Below are 8,160 nucleotides of genomic sequence, written 5' to 3'. Positions count from 1 at the left end.
TCCATATTGAAACTTCATTTTTCAAAATGAATAGAGTAATACATTTATTTTTTATTTTTTAATTTAATTTTCTATTTTTTTTGTCATCAACTTATACAAACTCATACTAGAATTGAGTATTACTTCAACTTAATTTAATTAATTTTCTATTTCGTAGTAGAATTGAGTTTTACTTCAAATTTTATTTTAGAATTTAAAATTGAGTGAGGTTAGAAATGCTAAGTTAACATAAAATAAGAGAAAATATGTATATCTCCCCTCTTGGCGTGATGCAACTCCTAGTAATAATACTTTACAGTAAATGAGAAATTAGATTAGAAATTCAGAAAGACATAAAAAGTAAGATGAAGAAAAACGAAACCATTGATTCCACCGACATTATTAAATCAAAGGGTTAAAATGGTAACAAATCCTACTGCTGATATATATAAGATTGAAGTGTCGCTGAAGGCATAATAACCAAAATAAGAGGGAGACGACATGGCCAGAGAGAAGCAAGAGACTCCAACAGAGGAGCCAACTGCCAGTGTCGCAGCTGTTCGTTTCACCGGGTGTCTATAGCATCATTGTATTTACTTTAGGCTTTAAAACTGGATGCAACCCAACTGCCATTGTCGAAGGTATCAACAACACATGGATCAAGCTTCCCCCCTTCTCTAGCAAAGTGGTAAAACTATTATATTATTTTACATCTCTTTATAAATACTAGAGTCTTTGTCCGCGCTACGCGCGAAAAATGCTTTTACATATTATTTCGGTCAATTAATAGACCAAAAAATAGTTTTTCTATAATATTTATAGATTTTTGTGTATTTTTAAAACAATTTAATGAATTTAGAATTTATAAATCAGAAAATTTCTAAAAGAATAAAACAAATGTATATAGATTGAGTTTTTTTAAGGTACAAGTTGCTTTTTGAATGTAACATTAGTCTTCTATGTAATATATGTTTTTATTGGCTTCTGAGTGGATTAATGTGACTATCTTAAGTAAAGTAAGAATAATATTTTATTCTAAATGTTGAGGTGAATAATAATTTCTGTAATGTTATAAAAAATCAAACATGATAATGAAATTTATTTTCCATTCAGCTTTATATATGTTTGGATTATTAATCGTTATCAAGTTAATTTATTTTTACTCTTATATGCTTTAAAATTGTCAAAATTTATTTTTTGGCCATTTCATATGAAGAAAAGTATAAAAGTTAGATTTGAGATATTTCAAGATTAAAACATTTTTTGTAATTTTTCTTTCTATTTATATTTTTTGTTTGTACCTTTAGAAAAGCAAACCTATAACGAAATATGTTTTTGTATTTAGTTTTTTTTGTGTTAGTTTTTTTTTTGTTATGTGTGTTTTCTCAATAATATTAGGATGGACCTTTAAAATCAAGGGAAATACCGTAGGTTTCATTAAAAAGGTAAATATACACTTATATCCCTAGGGTTAACTAATCTAAACCTAAAGTTTAGAGTTAAGGAGTGGAGATTTGAGATTGAGGTTTAAAATTTTATAAATAGAAAATAAATATTAAAAATTTGAAAATAAAAATAGTTTCAAAAAGTATTTTCGAATTACAAAACGAAAATTTAAAAAAAAAAGTAAAAAAAAATTCGAAGAAAAAATACAAAATAAAATTATTAAAAAGTTCGAATTTGAAAACATATAATCTAAAACTATTAAAATATATTTATTTTTTTTTATATATATATCTAGGGTATTAGTGTCATTTTACCTATTAAATGAAATATTTTGGTCATTTTCCTCTTTGTGGTCTATTTTTGTAATCAAAACTTGAAAAAGATCTATTTATGAGAATTTCCCTAAAATCAAAAACATTTCTATTTTTAAATATAAATAACACAAAATTTATTTATAAGACTATCTAATAGGAATGTGTTTGTAAGTGGCTAGACATAACAGTTGATTGTAAGTTTCGCCATAAGATGTATGAATGTATTTTGGGTATATTTTCTTAATAGAATTATTGTGGTTTCTTGGGTGATTTGAATGATTTATGAAGACGGTGTTAGAATGTATTACTATTTGTAAAAAAATACTATAACGGGAATGCATGATACATCAAAAATCCTTAATATATGTTTTTAATTATATATATATATGTATATTGATGTTTAGTTTTAAATTTTATATAAATTAAAAATATAATTAATAATTTATTTTTTAAATTTGATGGATTAATTGTTTACTATTTGCTTGAAAAAAAATTTGGTAGCAAAATAAGTAGACTCATCTTGGTTCAAACTTATTCACGTATACATTGAAGTAATAAATTTGTGTGTTTATTTCCTCTTTACTTTTCCATTTTATAATCCTTATTTTTTCTTCTTCTTACTTCGTTGCAAATTGATATTAGTTTTTATTCATTTTATTTATTAATTATTACTATTTTATAGCTATACTTAGTAAATTTCTGAATATTTTATGTTTTATTTAATTGCATCATCAAATATTAATACAATTCCTTATACTGCTTTATCACTTATTTGTTGCTTTATTTATTTTTTGATAATTTATATACAAAAGGATATTATATTTAATTTTTTAGAAATGTGTAAATTTAGAATTGGGCATGAGTTTGAAACAATGACATTATCTTGGCCAATTAAATCAATTTTATTTGTCAATTTTCATCTACAATTTTATTTGAATTGATCACATGTCAAAATAGAAATATGAGATCACAAATTTATAAAATAAGAATCTAAATTATGTAGGGAATAAAACATTTTGTGAAGTATTAAAACAAAGAGAATAATAAAGAAAAACACTCTCTTTTACTCATTCCCATAACAATTTTACGAAAACATAAAGAAGACAAAGAGATCAACCATATGTACTCATGCTACAAATTTCAACCTTGGTCACCGTTATCATCATGAATTTGATTATACACAATAAAACGTAATTTAAAATGATCAACTACAAACTTATTCACTACCATCCTCACTCTCAATTTCATTATTAACCTCCGACACTGACTTGTTAGATTCTATCTTCATTTAAACATCCCTACTGAAAATCACAATAACTCAAATAACAACCAATCATTAGAATCTGAAAGAAGAAGAACAAATTATAATTTTGTGATTGTTGGCACTGGTAAAACAAATTAAGAAATACATTTCTTATCTTATCAATGTAATCTAATAGCAGTACATAAGGAATACTCCCAAGATAAAAAAAAAAAAACACACGTTAAGTCCAATACTTCGAAATGATGCTCTTGCAGTGATTTATCCTTTTAATGACCCTTAACATCTTTTAGCCTTGTAAGTTTTTCTTCTTTCTCTTCTTTTCTACATATATATCAATGTATAAGGTGAAACTTATGAAACTAACCATTTTGCAGCATAACCTGAGTAGTAACTAATGCATCTGTAGTGGTAGCCATCTTAGAAAATTATGGTTTTGCAACTAAGAAGCATGCAAAAGAACTTACTAACAGAGATTGAAACAACATAGTTCTTATCGACAATGGTTTGTTTCAAGTACCACTTAATTTGTGTAAAAAGGGTTTCGTCTATTATTCGGTATAAGAGAGTTATACCGTTTGCAAGATACATATCAATCTTGCTATTCATATGATCATATCCCTGATCAGGGAGCTTGTAACAATAATAACCATGGAAAAACAAACCACTTATCAGAAACTATACCTTCAGTATTGGTGTTAGGATTCAGCCACCTAAGCAAATTGCAAACTATGAACCTTAGCAACTGATGGAGAAAGTTCCTTTATGGTCAAGTAAACCGTTCTCTCCCAAACCAGTGTCTTTAGATTGGGAAAGCTTTGTAACAGAAAAGAAAACTTCTTTTGCTTCAACCTGCACATGAAGCAATATGAGAAACCATGTAAAATGTTTAATTCACTAATATATACAAATGTCGCTATACATTATTTTGTTCGGTAAGCATGTACCAGAGTTTCAAATGAATAAAACTGGAATCCATGTAACGATAAAACATCATTGGTGAATGACTCCCCTTTATCAATGAAATAGAGAAGTTTTGTGATGAACTACCAAATTTCATTTGGAAACATCTAGTAAGATGCCATATAAAGAAAGGGAGAATAACAAAAACAACAAAGAAGACGTAATACAAAGGATGTAGTGTTTACATGCGAGTACCTTGTAGTGTCTACTATGATTTGCTGCAGTTTCCACCCCCAGCGATAGAGGCTGGCTTCAAGTCGTCATGTTCATCTTCCTCCTTTTTGGCTTTGTAGATATGGCGTTGGTGGAATCTGTAGTATATCGACAGTAGCATAAGGCCACTGATCCCAGTGGAGACAGTTATGTAAGACCATTCGAAAATACGGAGTTGGGTATTTTTTTTTTATTCAGTGAGCTGGGATTCAACCTATCCATAAAAATAAAAACAATGTGAGGCACATAATCATCAAACACCAGTTTTATAAACATTTACAGAGCTTAGAAGACAACAAAACGTTAAAACAGTCACTGGCTTCTTCTTTTCTTCGGTGTAGAAAATAAATTTTCAAAGCCACAATTAGCTGCAGGGAAAATAAATAAGACAAAGTAACATATATACACCATTGAGAGCAGTAACAATCAAATTTTATAAATCATATATATATTCTTATTTGAACTATTATATCACGTAAGCATATTATACCCAATTATAAAAAAGTAATAATAATATTAGTCTTACAGCTGTATGTGCAACAACAAAAAAAGAAAATAAGAAGCTTCAATAGTGAGAGTGAAATGATTAACGTACATACACTCAGGACAATATAAGGCCCTTTGCTCCTTATCCTCTCTGCGAGCTTCTTCCCCATTTCCATAACCCTGAGAAAAATTCAGTGCTTTAAATGCTACATGAAACACATTTTGTTAGTTGAAGAAAATAACAGACGTGGGATTAGGGAAGCCACCATTGTTAACACTGGCAAGTGGCAACACAAATATTGGAGAGAAGAACAGGTAAAAGGAATGTCTACAGAGTATATTCGAAAAGCTACCCATTGATCCGCCTTCTTGCTAGCATTTGAAGGTCAAACCTCTTTTAACTCCTCTTGATCTTCAAATGTTTTGAGAATTTCATTGTATGCCATGAATTTCTTGCACAGAACAGGAAGACAAAACAATGTATCAGTTGAGGCCAATACTTTATTCCGAAAAATGAATCAGTTTTCATACTTTTTTATTCTAAGAAATCAAAAGGGAAAGTACTTTGCACACACACAACACAAACAATAGATTGGTCAGCACCAAAATTCACAGGATAGACAATCCACTAACCTCAATCCAATTCATCTTATGTAGTATCGATATCAGATCCACTCCCAGAATCCTAATTCGTATCATGTCTCCTCGGCGTCGGCGAACTCTCAACCGTTCGTTGTCCGTCTTCCCCACTGGTCTGACCTCCATGAGTCATGAACTCGTATGACAAACATGGCACGAGTTATGAAGCTGCAACCATGTAAGCAAGCAAACTTGATGGTAAACGATCACATCCTTATAAATTGAGCCGGGGCTGTGGCGGTGGATTTCGCCGTTCTCTATAGCTATGAATACTGTGGGGTTTGATTACCGGGTATGAAGAGTAGAGGAAGAGCAACAGACTCTGAATTATTTATTTTTCATGGCCATAGCTTTACCTTCATTAGTGGAGGTTTTTCGAATTAAAGTTTGGAAGAAACGATTTTTATAGGAAAAGATAATAGGGAGGTGAAAAGAAACCATAAAGAAAGGAGTAAAAGATAATTGATTGACAAAGGAATTGTTGTGGTAATGAAGAATTGCAGGGATCCGAAACTGAGAAGAGAAAGTTTGTGAGCCATTTCCAGAAATTGGCTTGACTGGGCGAATAGCCAACACGAAAGTCTCGGTATTTATCATTTTCGAACAAAGCTCTTATGACATGGGAAAATAACTCTTTTTTATTGGTTGATTTTTTAGTCCTACGTGGACAGTTTAGATGTTGATCTTATTCTCTTTTTATCTATTGTACTAGGAATTAACCCGGACTACGCCCAGGATTTTTATTTTTTTCTAATTTAAGTTGTTAAATTATTTATATTTAAGTTATGATATATATTTATATAAATGTTGTCATAATTAAAATTTATTTTTAAATTTTAACACGTTAAATTAACATATTTTTTACTATTTAAATATTTTTTGTAATTTTGTTGGCTATCTAGTTATCATATTTAGCAAAACTATCTGTTGAGTGTTGGAATAAATGTTTTAGATATTTAATTAAACTGCAAAGTATTTTCAGATCGACCACATGCTCAACAATCGATCGATCCGTAAGTACAATTTTAGCAAAAATATCTTTGATTTTTAAATATTAAGTATATAACTATTCTTTTGAATATTGTTTTTTTGAATTGTATATTTAGAATAAATTATTGTATTATAATGTGTATGTAAATATTTTTTGTGATGTTTGAATTTGTATTGTTAGTATACTTAACCTAGATGATACTGATGTTTAACAATTTATTTTTTTCTGAAAATAGAAAATAATGATATATCAAAACATATCTAATACTTGTTAAATGATAGTATAATGTAAATTACATCCATTATTTGAAAATAACCATTTGTTGTTTTTATTTTTTTAAATAATTTAAGATATTATATATTGAGTAACTGAATAAAAGCTGAATTTCTTATCTTGAAAATGAAATATTTATATTTTTGTCTTCATGTTATACTCACCAATCCAACATTGATATTTATAACTCATTATGTTTTTTAAAAAAACTTAGTTTTAAGTAATAAACGAATTTAATAAATTAAATTCATCACCTATAATGTTCTGTAAACTATATTTGAAAGTTCTCTAAAATTATATTTTAAGCATAATATTACTATTATTTAATTTAAGTTATTTTAAGCATGATATATGCTAAACCAACTTAAATTATATTTACAATAGGACCATCTTAAACCGGTTAATAAACCAAAAACAATACTAAACCAACATGAACCACTACCTGATTCGGTGAGGAAGGAAGTGTTTCGGGATAAACGATTGAATGGTTATTAACTGTAATGGTTTGATCATGAAAGAGTAATATGAATATTAACAATAAAATTATGGATTATATTAATTTAAATTTGTAAGAATACCTTTGAGTCTATGAAAAGCAATTCAATTCCCATGAATAAGTTTGGCTTTTGGAAGTTGCGGGTTTCTCAACAATGAATCCACCTAACAAAAAGTTCGTTGTTATAAAAAATCTCCTTCAAGGTCATTACAGGTTTTTGGGACGGCAAGAGTTGATGGTGGAACCATTTTTTTGCTCGAGTGCTATGAAGTTTTCCTTAATAATGTGAGGTTGATGTTGATGGAATAATGAATTTTATAGGGACTTCCTTGATGTAAAACTATACATTTTTATTTTTTTTCGTTTAATGTGGTATTTCCATTTTTATATAATTTACTACCATTTTAATATAGATGTACATTTTAAGATAGATGTTTAAATTTTAATGTACTTTTTCCATTTTTTAAAATGTTTATTTCCGTTTCTTATATTTTTTATTTACGTAATATCTATATTTATATTTTATATTTTAAAATAGATGTTTAAATTTTAATGTACTTTTTCCATTTTTTAAAATGTTTATTTCCGTTTCTTATATTTTTTATTTACGTAATATCTATATTTATATTTTATATTTTAAAATAGATATTTAAATCTTAATGTACTTTTTCCATTTTTTTAAATTGTGTATTTACTTATTATATTATATATTTTACATTTTAAGATAGATGTTTAATGCATAATGAACTTTTTCCATTTTTTTAAAAAAAATTGTGTATTTACTTATTATATTATATATTTAAATTATTTATTATTATTTATTTTCTTGTATATGTATTTCTATTTCTTGTACTTTTTATTTACTTAATATCTCTATTTTACATTTTAAGATAGATGTTAAATGCATAATGAACTTTTTCCATTTTTTTAAAAAAAATTGTGTATTTACTTATTATTATATATATAATTCATATATTATATATTTACATTATTTACTTATTATTTATTTTCCTGTATATGTATTTCCATTTCTTGTACTTTTTATTTACTTAATATCTCTATTTTACATTTTAAGATAGATGTTTAAATCTTAATGTAC

At 27.3% G+C, this 8,160-nt stretch overlaps 1 long non-coding RNA gene and 1 pseudogene across 9 annotated transcripts; one reads left to right on the top strand and one right to left on the bottom strand.

Moving 5' to 3' along the window:
- Positions 1 to 245: 245 nt before the first annotated feature.
- Positions 246 to 8,160, top strand: part of LOC106337922 — a 16,191-nt pseudogene continuing 8,276 nt past the window's right edge.
- On the bottom strand, positions 2,880 to 5,848 carry LOC106341677. Of its 9 annotated transcripts, none has more exons than XR_001269732.1 (6): positions 5,296 to 5,848; positions 4,772 to 5,114; positions 4,159 to 4,390; positions 3,948 to 4,012; positions 3,685 to 3,852; positions 2,880 to 3,324 (listed from the first exon to the last, which is right to left on the bottom strand). It is a non-coding gene; the product is annotated as an uncharacterized LOC106341677 (long non-coding RNA). The 9 variants fall into 9 exon arrangements; XR_001269729.1 differs by lacking the exon at positions 3,948 to 4,012 and having other exon boundaries at positions 4,159 to 4,544; positions 4,772 to 4,842; positions 4,929 to 5,114; XR_001269728.1 differs by lacking the exon at positions 3,948 to 4,012 and having other exon boundaries at positions 4,159 to 4,544; positions 4,772 to 4,842; positions 5,016 to 5,114.

This window comes from Brassica oleracea, chromosome C4, assembly GCF_000695525.1.
Source record: "Brassica oleracea var. oleracea cultivar TO1000 chromosome C4, BOL, whole genome shotgun sequence".
Classification (NCBI taxonomy): domain Eukaryota; kingdom Viridiplantae; phylum Streptophyta; class Magnoliopsida; order Brassicales; family Brassicaceae; genus Brassica; species Brassica oleracea.
This window is presented reverse-complemented; position numbering and strand designations above follow the sequence as displayed.